Genomic DNA, 12,408 nt, shown 5'->3' with positions numbered 1-12,408 from the left:
ATTGGCATGTAGATGTGTTCAGGCCGGGACTGTCATCAAACATGTGAAGTTTGGGGCAGATTTGACCACGTACAGGCGAGTTACAAACCACTTCCTGTTTTGCCAGTAGGTGGTGCAATGACCAGAAGTGAAAATTGGCCTGTAGATGTGCTCAGGCTGGGACACTTATCAAACATGTGAAGTTTGGGACAGATTTGACCATGTACAGTGGAGTTACAAACCACTTCCTGTTTCATGGCGAAACATGGAAATTCGACGCCTCGCCCATGACTATAACTGAATATTGGCATATAGATGTATTCAGGCCAGGACTCTCATCAAACTTGTGAAGTTTGGGGCAGATGTGACCATGTACAGTGGAGTTACAAAGCACTTCCTGTTTCGTGGCAAAACATGGAAATTCGACGCCTCGCCACGCCCACGCCGTTGGACGAAAAGTCAAGCTTTTACCAACTTTTAATCGTCAAGGTCTGTTATATACGCTGAGCAAGTTTGAGGTGGATCCGATTTACCTCCTAGGAGGAGTTCGTTAAAGTATGACCCCTGTAAATGGCCAAACATGCACAAAAATGCCACAATAAATACAAAATGGCTGACTTCCTGTTGGGTTTAGGCCATGGCAGCTATTGAGGTTTTTTTAAAGTCTGGACATGATACATGTGCCTACCAAATTTCGTACATGTAGTTGAAACGTAGTGCGATGAGTATTTTTTTGAAATTTTGTAGGGGGCGCTATTGAGCCATTTGGCCACACCCATGCGCAAAACCCATAAAATATATATAATTTTTCACCACTTTTGACACCTGGGCAAAGTTTGGTGAGTTTTGGAGCAGCTTTAGCCCCTAAAAAATGCGATTCATTGGGGGGAAAAATAATTATAATTCCTTGAAATACAATAGGGCTTCGCACCGGTCGGTGCTCAGGCCCTAATAAACAAAGAATGATTGATGCAAGATTAGAATTCCTAATCCAAATCCTTTATTCCATTATGACCAAAAGATTAATATGGAGCATACAATCTAACCATACTTACAGTGTTTTATGTAACACAACAGTTGCTGTCTTTTTCCACACTACGACCAAGTGGGGCTAGAGAAAATAAAAGACTAATTAACTCTTAAAGTTTGTAGTTTTATAATAATGTTGTACTTGATCTGATATACTGTGCACTGTCTGTTTTATACTGTGTACTGTTTGTTTTATACTGTGTACTGTCTGTTTTTATTGTGTTGCCAGATTGCCAAAGACAAATTTCCATTTTATGTAAATTTAATGGACAATAAAGTTTTTCTTATCTTATCTTATCTTATCTTATATACACTAATGCTTATGACTGTGACTGGAAGGATGGAAACAGCAATGGAGAAAATGTTATACAGCAATCAAAGAGCAACTCAAATGAGAACAAAATGATGCTTTCTAACCAAAAGCGGACATAAGCGCACTGTCACATACAGTAAATGAAAGAAAAGTAGCATGTTTTTAAATTTGTGCGAACCTTTGGCTTTTTGAATTCAGTAACTTAGCAACAGCATGAACAAATATATTTCCTCCTTGATAGAAAAGGTCTTGTTTAAATCCCTCCACAGCCTCTCTTTACAACATGTTGGCCTCACAGGAGTCAGGCTGCAGTATCTGAAGTGTAACAATGCGTTTAACAGATTTTCTAAACCAAGGGTAGAAAAAGGCATAGATCACAGGGTTTAGACAGGAGTTAACATAGAACAGACAGACCACAAAGGCCTCAAATGAAACACTGGTCAAGATGTCCTGGCTTGTGAGAGAGACACAGTAATATGGACAGAAACATATCAGAAACACAACTACGACAATACCAAGAGTCCTGGCTGCTTTCCTCTCAGATTTCTTAGCAGTTACAGTCACTGAACGCTGGAGTGTGACAGCCACAGTGTGGGATCGCATGGCACGAGCCTGAGACACAGCCACCACAAATACTCTCATATACAGAACTATGATGACAGTTATGGGAGCAATAAAGGTCACAACAACTTCAACAGTTCCTGCAATGTAGTTAATGACCAATACACACTCTCCATAACATGAATTATACCTGCCTGGTTGTCCCAGGTGATCCTGTAAAAGGAGACCACTATAGAAAACAGAACAGACCCAGCACAAACAAAGAAAGACTTTAACTCTTCTCTGAGTGATTTTGGTGGGGTAACGCAGAGGGTCACAAATAGCTACATAGCGATCGACTGATATGAGCACCATGTTTCCTGCTGAGGCAGAGGTAATGATTGTGATGGAATATTGGCTCATTGCACACATGAAGTCACCAAGAAACCAGCAGGCCCCTTTGAGGAAGATTTCAGCCGGCATCAGGAGGCCCACAAGGAGGTCTGAGACAGCCAGGGAGAGGAGGAGGAGGTTGGTGGGGGTTTGGAGCTGCCTGTGAGAGAGGATCATCATCCGTATCAACATAAATAATTGTAGTCATATATTTCATCACCAAATGTAGCAGAAATCAAGCATTAATAAAACACAAAATCATTAGTGCACATGAAAAAATCTATGACTGCCTGAAGTGGGAGATGGAGATGATGACCAGCAGGTTGAGGCCCACGGTGAGCAGAGAGATGGAGGACAGCAGAATGTAGAGGAGCATGGCCTTGGAGCGCAGATGCTTCTGCTTCCTGCAGGAAGTGTTGAGGAGCTGTGGAAAGCAGAGTTCACCTCCTTCCAGGGTCTCCATCATCAGAGAGAGAGGAGGAGAGGAGAAGCTGCTGAGGTCTGGCAGCTTTCTGACCAAAGCTCTCTATCATACAGCTGATTTATCTCTCTCTTCCATTTTGCCCCCCCCCACCCCCCACCTCACCTCACCCAACCCCCCCTCACTCTGCTGCCCTCTCTCTCTTCTTCCTCACCTCTTTTCTCTCTCTTCCTCCCTTCCCAATCCCTCCTCCCTCCCTACTCATCCTTTTGTTTGAGGGTTCTGCACAGTATCTTAGCTGTTCCTAGGACTGCACTCTTCTGGATGAAAATCACAGATGTTGTTCCTGGAATCTGTTGGTGCCACTCTCCCAACTTGGGGGTCACAGCCCCAAGTGCTCCTACCATCACTGGGACCAATTTTGCCTTCACTTTCCACATCCTCTCCTCTTTCAGACCCTGGTGTTGTTCCAGCTTCTCATATTCCTTCTTCTCGATGTAACTGTCACTTGGAACCGCTACATCTATCGCCACTGCTGTTTTCTGTTCCTTGTCTATATATTATCACAATATACATACAGGACAGCTACAAGTACCTGAGGGTTCCACAATCGCATGGGAAACATAAAGAGGAGGCAAGAAAGAAAGAAACATCCAACTATCTCCACAGAGTAAGACAGATCCTGAAGTGTCAGCTCAAGAGATGGAGGACGGAAAGTGAAGGCACACAATAACACTCACACTGCAGTTACACATATCTTTAAATAGCTATGATTGAACAGTTGATCATGACATTTCAGTTATAATAGTCCATTTGATACTTTTTTAGCATTGCTCACACACTTCCTTGTTTAGTTGTCTTGCTGCCGGTCTTCTGCCGTGTTCAAGTTATGTCGGAAGAAGTGGAAGAACGGGATTTTGTTGCTGCAGCTTGAAAGCATTCTTTATGTGTTTTACTTGTTGAAACGCCCACATTTATTCATTCAAATGTTTATTTGAATAGGGACAGATACATAGACATAGAACATCTTAAAAAAATAGTCTGATGTCACATATCATAACATTTATAACATAAGCTAATTTGCAATGTTTGTCCTTATAGGCTTTTGTGATATGATACAGAATCAACCGCACACCCAAAAATGAAGGTGCTGGAAGCTAAGGCATAACACTGGAAAGAGAAAAATGCTATTCGCACACTTCTGTCAGATGCAAAAGTACTATTTATTCAGCTTAACACCACACCCAGGGCTGAGCCTATAATTACAAACACCTGTGAACAGGTGCAGCGACAAAAGGTGGCAGAGTTGCAGTATTTATATCAAACGTTAGGGGCAAACTTACAGCAAACACAATAGCTCATAAGGGAGTGAGACATATTACAAATATACATATAGTTAGGGAAAATATTAAGAACTATATACATAATGCACAATAAAGGCATAAACATATCCTTATGCACATCAGGAGAAAAAAATCCATAAAAGGAAATGGAAGAAAAAGAAAAAAATTAAGACAGCCTAGGAGCCGGAGAAGAGCTCAAATCCAATTTAATCCCTGCCAACACTACATTCGGTCACACTTTATTTGGATAGTCCAATGTTGATACTCAGCTTCCTATCAAGTGACTATAACATGTTACTACAAAGTCTACTGAGTTTCAAGTGATACTCATAATTTTGTGAAAGTCTCTGTAGATAATCAGTGTCTGGGCTAGGATTAATCTTTGGGTTTGGTTTAATGTTAGAAATAGGGTCAGGTTACCATTTGGTTTAGGTTTAAAAATGGGGTTAGGGTTAGGTTAGGGTTATGGCAAGGTCAGTGTTAGGGTTACATAGTCTGTGGGGATGCACCGAATAGGCAAGTGACACTTTGTTAAACATCACCTGATAGTTGAGTATCAACCATAGACTGTAAGAAAAAAGATCACCCACAGGTTTCTGAAGGGCCGTTTTGAAGTAAAAAAATTGGGGTTTACGATCACCACCATATTGACGTTTTTTGGAGCCAGTGTAGCCAGAGCGAAGCCGAGGGGTGTCGCAGCGCCGCCTGCTATTGGCCCGTAATCAGCGACCTGTCGATCACTGGACAGGCGACCTGTCAATTACTAGGAAAACAACCCCGTTTTATAACCATTATATCCCGTTAATGACACAACTATTTTGAAAATCGCCATAAGGACACACATTAGAATAAATGAAATTAACTACTGAGACCAAAACCTCTTGTCGAAAACATTTTATTGACTTTATATTTTGAGTGAGAAGTTGGGTTGTGGTCCCATTGACTTGCATGGAGATGGGCCGGTTTTGGAGCCATCCCCTAGAGGACGTTAGAGGAATTGTCGCCTGCCGCCACTTTATTTTATTGTATTTAACCTTTATTTTACCAGGTTGTCTCATTGAGATGCAACCTCTTTTTCAAGAGAGACCTGGGTCCTGTTTCACGTACGTGGTTACCTGAGTTAACCGGATAAGTTTGTTGACAATTTGGCATATGCCCAGGATTTTCCAGCCAGACTTGTTACCAGGGCAACAGAGCCTTAAGCCCAAACCTGCAAAAACCCAGGTTTAAGATGAAGTTAGCTGGATAATATGAACACATTATAAGCCATAAATCACACACACCCAACAGCAGAAGTGAATGCAGCGTTTATAAGAGAGGTTCTTGTTGATGAAGGAGCGATCATTATAAGGAGCACTGAGAAGGAAATGTGTTTTTACAGATTGATCCTTTAGCGCACACAAATAATTATCTTTATGAACACTATCAATTTAGTCGTGAGTGAATTATTTACCTGCAGCAATTAATAGATAGCAATTAATAAATAAATTAATTAATTGGACTTCCTTATTGGCTGTGGTTTTGGCTGCTTGGTATCAACACTGGATTATCCAAAAAGGGGTCTCAAATCGTGTGCCATGGAGGGCCAAGTAGGTTTTCATTCCAACCAAAGACTACACCAGCTGATTTCACTGATTAACACACCTTCAACCAGACATGAGGAACTAATCAGTGAATTCACCTGGTCTAGTGTTTGATTGGAACAAAAACTTGCATACTCTCGGCCCTCCGTGGCACATGATTTGAGACCCCTGATGTAACCCCTCACTACATGCATGTCATGTGTTCCCATGTTCTTCATCACATGGGGAGTAATGGCTGATATAAGCTTAAAATGTCAACCCTGTTACTGTCAACCTTGTTACCTTATGTCAACCTTGTTACCTTATGTCAACCTTGTTACCTTATGCAAAGTAACAGGGTTGCCATGTAAACAGTCTGTAAATCTATATATTAATTAAAATTTCAATTTCAAAAGTCAAACGGGTCTGGTGTAAGAAGTGTTTTAGAATCATGTAATTAATGAAGTGTTGTGGTGACTTAATGATCGTGTTATGGAAGTGTTGTGAATTCTCTCATGCCGTCTAAATGGCGGCCCCCTGGTGGACAGAATACTCACTACAATTGAACCCAATCATTCCCCTGCTTGATAGCCAATTGCAGACAGGTGTGCTTTAAGCCACTATATAAGGCCCTCCCTTAGAACTGCAGATCTCTCTGATCTCCATCCAACTTCCCTGCCATGCGTTCCTGAGAATGTAAGCACGTTATGTTTATCTGTATTTATTTGCATTTCCTTTTAGTCTGTTGTAATATTGAGTTAATTATTAATTGCAACTCAATCCAGGTAATTGTTTGATTAGTTGACTAGTATTTAGTTTGTATTAATTTTGGATTATGTATTGTTTGCACTGCAGAAAGCATGGTGTTGGATGGACAATAAACTTCAAATTCTGCAATTGTTGTCAACGTCTCTTTAATTTGAGAATCTCAGGCTTTCAGCTAAGTTTCCAGAACCTAAGAAAAGTTTAATAGGAAGAATATCTTTTGTTCGGGAACTTGGGATTTGGTAATCATGATTCATGTCCCTAGAAGAATCATGACAGATGATTTTAACTTGGATTTTTTTTATCCCATTTCTTTTTACCCTGCTGATTGTATATTGTGAGTTACATCATGGTATTTGTTTCTACTGCAGCTGATGGGCTGTCCTAGCCTAACCAATTAGCTGTCCCAGCTTAGTGCACAGGTGTATCCACTGAATGTTAATGATGGCTCTGGAGCCTATGTTGTAGTTACATGAAGTTGCATTAAAGTACATCAGTTTTGTTTAATAAATGGCTCTGAAGGGAGTTGATTCAGGTTCAGAAACTTTATTGTCTATCACAAATAGGGCTGGGTATCGTTTAAAAAATTACAATACCAGTACCCTTAAAGTGATACCGATACCAATAGAGTACTTCATTCGGTACACTTTTTTTACATTTTGGTGGCATCTCAGCACGCTGAACTGCCAACTCCGTCACATACACAGCGCTCGACTTCACCACAGACTGTATGGGTTGTAGCTGCTGCGGTAGCGGGCAAATCACACGTCTTAAATCGAAGAACGCTTGCAGTGATTGGCTGTGAACAAAACCATACAAATATTTTTTTTTTTTTATTTTTTTTTTTTCTAGATCTGTGTACAAAAAGTATCGAATGCAGGTATCGTTTGACTGGAGAAGTTTCGATACTACTTGGTACTGGGTTATTTCGGTTGATACCTTAAAGGTATTGAGTACCGATACCCAGCACTAGTCACAAAGCATGACAGAAAATTGTATTTGACATGGCTCAAAAGGGGAAAAAAGACATACCCCATTTAAAAACAAATAAACAGACATAAGGGTTAAAAACATAAGATTGGAGGTAAAAGTGCATGTGTCAATGTGCAAATATGACTGTTTATGTCATTCATTGTTCGTTTAAAATACTGATGGCTGTTGGGATGAAAGTTCTTGTAAATGTTCTTTTTGGCCAGGGGGACTTTGTAACGGCGGCCTGATGGGAGTATTTGAAATGCTTTGTGGAGGGGATGAGTTCTACTGACTGGGTGTAGAGTTCTGATAGTTGGAGCTGGAGGGTGCTGGCTATTTTACTTGCTTGCTTGATGATCCTGGGAAGTTTTGATTAGTTTTTTACAGAGAGGGAGTTATACCAGGAGGTGATGAAGCTGAGAACAGATTAAATGAGTGATTTGTTAAAATGTCTTTCCTGACGTTAAAACTCTGGAGCTTCCTCAGCAGGAACAGGCGCTGCTGGGCCTTCTTGTAAACTTAGTCAGCATGTTGGGAGAAAGACAGGAGGCTCCCTGCCCAGGTATTTGAAAGCCCTGACCTTCTCCACCAGCTGCCCTTTCAGCCTCAGGGGTTCTGAAAGGGGGTGAGGGGGACCAGATGTTTGCCTCAACCCCACAGCACAGCTCCTGGGTCTTGGAGATGTTGAGCTCCAAGGAGCTCTGCTCGATCCGTGAAGTCAGGGTGTCCACACACTGCCTGTATGTGGACAGAGAGTCCTCGTCTCTCAGGAGGGCCACCAGGGCCATGTCATCTGCGTATTTGAAAAGTGTTATGCCATTGCTGGTGCAGGTTATTTCGTTTGAAGATGGAGAAGAGGATGGGAGACAAAACACAGCCCTGGGGCACCCCAGTATTTAAAATCAAGTTGCTGGATTTAAAACCATTGACCACCACGTGCTGGGGCCTGTCCTGCAGGAAGTCCTTAATCCATAAAACTCAATCTGTTCCTGATTTCCCCCCGGGATCCCCTCTTCCTTTTGAAAGCGTTTGGTGTGATATTTCCGAAGCAGACACCGGGGTATCCGATCGAAGAGAGAAGACGCTGCCGGTATGTCCTGGTAGACGCGCCCAGTAGCGTAACGAGTCAGCGCCGGGCCCCAATGCAAGATGGTCAAAGCGGGCCCTGCCCATCACAATGCATCATAATGTTCCGCTTGCTATTCAGTCTGCGGCCTGCCTTCCTCCTGCCTCTCCTCCTCCCCTCTCCCTGTGGTACGGATTGTTCCGTTATGACCTCACCAGAATTTATTGTGATTAGGTTCTCTTATAAGATTTGTTATATATAAGATTACGTTATGTTACGGTAACATAATGTAATGTCAGTAGCGAATGAAAGAAGTGAAAGCACGCAGCTTTAAAACGACCAGCAACAGCGAAATGCACTGCACAGTTGACACCTAAATGAAATGATTACTAGGAAAACAGACCGCCGTGCTATACTGGACAAAATCTGGTGTCGGAGCACCATAACAGATGAAAACATAATCGGTGACAGCGCACCTTGACTCAGATGAAAACATAATCGGTGACACTTACTTGCTGTCTTAACTCTTCTAACACAGTAGTATGCTTGTGTCCATAATCACCATAACCCAGAATTCCATGGGGTGGGGGCACATTTTGCACATTTTTGAACATTAAATTGCCCATTAATCCTTATTTATCCTTATCCTTAATTATATATCCTTAATTTAGAAATGTAACAGAGGAGTCAATAAACTATATGTAAAACTGTTTTATGTTATTGTTGTTTATTTGGTGAATGAATGACATAAAGTATGTGACACCATGGAGCAGATGACTTAGCTCATTGAGTACTATAAATACTTACCACTTACCATTAAATCTTAGTGGCTGTGTGTATACTGTAGACTCAGTGCTTGAGATCTTATGATCTGAGATGCACACACATATATATATATATATATATATATATATATATATATACACACATGTGTATGTATGTCCTGGCAGCAAGAGCTTTCCAACACTACTTTTGTCAAAATGCTTATAGAGCTCACTGGTATTCAAAATTAAAGGACATACAGGACAACCAAAAAGACAACTTATCACTTTTGTTATTATCATCCTGCCTAAATTGGTGGATTTTACAGCTCAAATTCATAACAAATCAATGTGGAAATAAATAAATTCACAAAAAATGAAGATTCAGAATAAATGTTTAGCTAGCTTATATTCTTTAGCCTACAATCAACAAAGTATACAATGTCTTATATTTATTGCCCAGTTCCAATACAAACTCACCTTTATAGGCTATGTGTACTCCTCAACAATTTCCCTAATTTCCATCAGGTTTTCATGAGATGTCTCTGACTGTTATTATGACAATGGTTGGTTAGTTGGTTAGCTAACTGGTTAGCAAATAATTAGCTAGCCAGAATGACACACAGCACAAGTTAAAACAATCAAATATTGGGCCACAGCTGTCAAAAACACATAAGAAACAACACAGTAACATCTGAGTGAAGTAATGGCATCAAACCAACATTAAAGCTGCAATAAGTGAAATGTTCTTACCACTAGAGGGTGACAGAAACCGCAACACATTTGCAAATAACACACAGTAAAGCCATTGCATTACGGAGGCCTACAAAGGACAAATGGAAGGATAAGTGCTAATTGCTAAGCTAAACGTACCTGCGGAGAAGTCTCAGCGGTTACCAGTCTCACTTTGACAGAACTTTCTGGCAGAAACATATGTTAACCCCGGTGTTGGATGGTCTATCTAAACATGGTGAAAGTATCAAAACGCAAGTCGCCAACTAAATCCACACAATCCATATTAGAAAAGCGAGCCTCTAAACGAGCCGTTTGGACTTCCGTAACTTTGTGGCGTCACAAAGGTTCGCTCATTATCATTTCTGTAAGAAATAATAGACTAACAAAGTGTTTTTTTCAAAGCGGTTGAGCGGTTGTCATTGTGTATTTACCAGAGAGTTTTCCCTACCTATAGCTGCCGCGCCGCGGTGTCTCACGTTTCACTCCTGAAACGGTTAGCCAATCAAAACAGAGGGGTTGTTAATATTAATGAGCCTTAAAGACACAGCAACAGAAACAGCCTGTTCTTGGTAAGGCTCAGAGAGATGCTGGAAAATGAACGTGTAAAAATGGATTGAGAGTGTTTTTGGTTCATGACACCACACACACAGCTTTGAATGGACCTCAAGACATAAAATAAAACACTGGGAAGTGTAGAATATGGGACCTTTAAATAGACTGCCATATTGAGAGGGGGGTGCTTGATTAGAGTTGCATGAGTAGTGTGTGTATCACATGACTGCAGCGCGATTCGAGTTGTCTGCCTGAACTAGCTTCGCAGGCTTCGCTTCATATGTGATGTCTTTATTTATTGTGCTGAAATTTCCCGATCGAAAACAATGAATGAATGATGATACCTACTCATTATAAACTCAGTATTAAGTATCATAGACACGCTAAGTCCCTATAGTAACAGGAATATTACAGTGATTTTTTTGCTTGGTGTTTTTAGACTGTATTTTAGCCCAGCACACCTTTTTTTTTCTCTGGGTTTGATAGTTCTGTAGCCTCATTTGTTACCTGTCTTGTCAGCTCTGTGCCTATGAATGAATATATAGCATAAAGTAACTTTTTTTTTATTGTGCCAGGTGTTGCGTTTTCTGATTGAAGCCACAGACTGAAATGAAAAAATATGACATGACCGCCACGCCTTCTCAAAGCAGCAAGCTGGTTGCAGTTTATTATGAATTACGTGCTTGTTTCTGATGAAGCCTACTCATCTCCAACTCTCTCTGAGAAGTGTACAGTTTGTGTTTTTTTTGCAGTGCATATTAATACATATTGATTCACATTGGATCGTGCAAGTTCCCACGAGATTAGAGGGCCTGACATCAGACGTTTCAGGAGTCAGCAGGATAATCTCATTTATTTAGCATAGTTACAGTTGAGAGAAAAAACAATCTGTGAAATCCATCATTATGTGTATGATGCCATATGTTTTCAAAATTGGTTAGGATTTCAAAAGTCTACTAGTGTGTTCCCAGCCTAACAAGTAAAGAATTTCCAACTGGAAAGTGCAGCGTGAGCCCCTTCACCGCTGCTTCCACTTTAAAATTGGTGCCATCTAGTGGAGAAACACCTGTACAGCTATCAAAGACAGAAGTGCAAAAACTATGAAGAAGACTATTCTCCATGTGTGTCCACATATGTTTCTGTTTTTTTTTTGTATTTATTGTTGTTGTTTTATTAAACCAATTGATTAACATACAGTAGATATACATTGTCATAATGTTGAGAGAGAGAGAGAGAGAGAGAGAGAGAGAGAGAGAGAGAGAGAGAGAGAGAGAGATTATATTGGTGGATTAAATTAAAGTTGCAGTGTTTGTTTTTGGCAGGAAAAATGACGCCTGAAACAATTATTTGAAAATTCTCAGAATTCTTATATTTCATATAGAAAAATACAAGCCATTGCTGCCAGAATTTGATCAGTGACAAACTTTTGTGGAAAACTATTGGCCAACTGTTGACCACTAACAGCAAACAATGCCATTGTTGCCGGAAGTTTGCCAGCAGCTTCACCACTACTGGTGAATTATGGTAAACTTGTGGCAACATTTTGTGACAAATGCTGCAAGCCTGTCAGTTTTGTAAGGGTTAGGCTGAAACCTTTGAACCAACTTTCCCTCCCCTGAAATGTTGAAGAATTATCCGTTCTTTCCTCCATTTTTTCCGCTTTAGTTATATTTTACTTTGACAAAATTACATATACTGTATATATATATCATGTAAAACATATTATAATTAAACTGATATGCATACAATGCTAAATCACAAAGTTGTGGTTACTGACACCTTCACAGTGTGTTTTACCAAAATATATTTTGTAGTGCTTGTGAGTTGAAAATAAGCAGCAAATGTAGAATAAAGTTATACCTTTAGCCTGTTCAAATCTGTGTTTGGTCTTGTGAATTCATTGACATAAAAACAACATGAACACATACAGTTCACTCTTCATAGAAAAGGTCTCATTTCAGTCACTGCACAGCCTCT

The 12,408-nt window shown here is 40.4% G+C and overlaps 1 pseudogene; it reads right to left on the bottom strand.

Annotated features, from left to right (window-relative positions):
• Positions 1-1,597: 1,597 nt before the first annotated feature.
• On the bottom strand, positions 1,598-8,105 carry LOC139931508 (trace amine-associated receptor 13c-like; annotated as a pseudogene).
• Positions 8,106-12,408: the final 4,303 nt, after the last annotated feature.

The sequence above is a fragment of the Centroberyx gerrardi genome, chromosome 10 (genome assembly GCF_048128805.1).
Source record: "Centroberyx gerrardi isolate f3 chromosome 10, fCenGer3.hap1.cur.20231027, whole genome shotgun sequence".
Classification (NCBI taxonomy): Eukaryota; Metazoa; Chordata; class Actinopteri; order Beryciformes; family Berycidae; genus Centroberyx; species Centroberyx gerrardi.
Note: the sequence above shows the minus strand (reverse complement) of the source record. Positions and strands in the feature narration are given on the sequence as shown.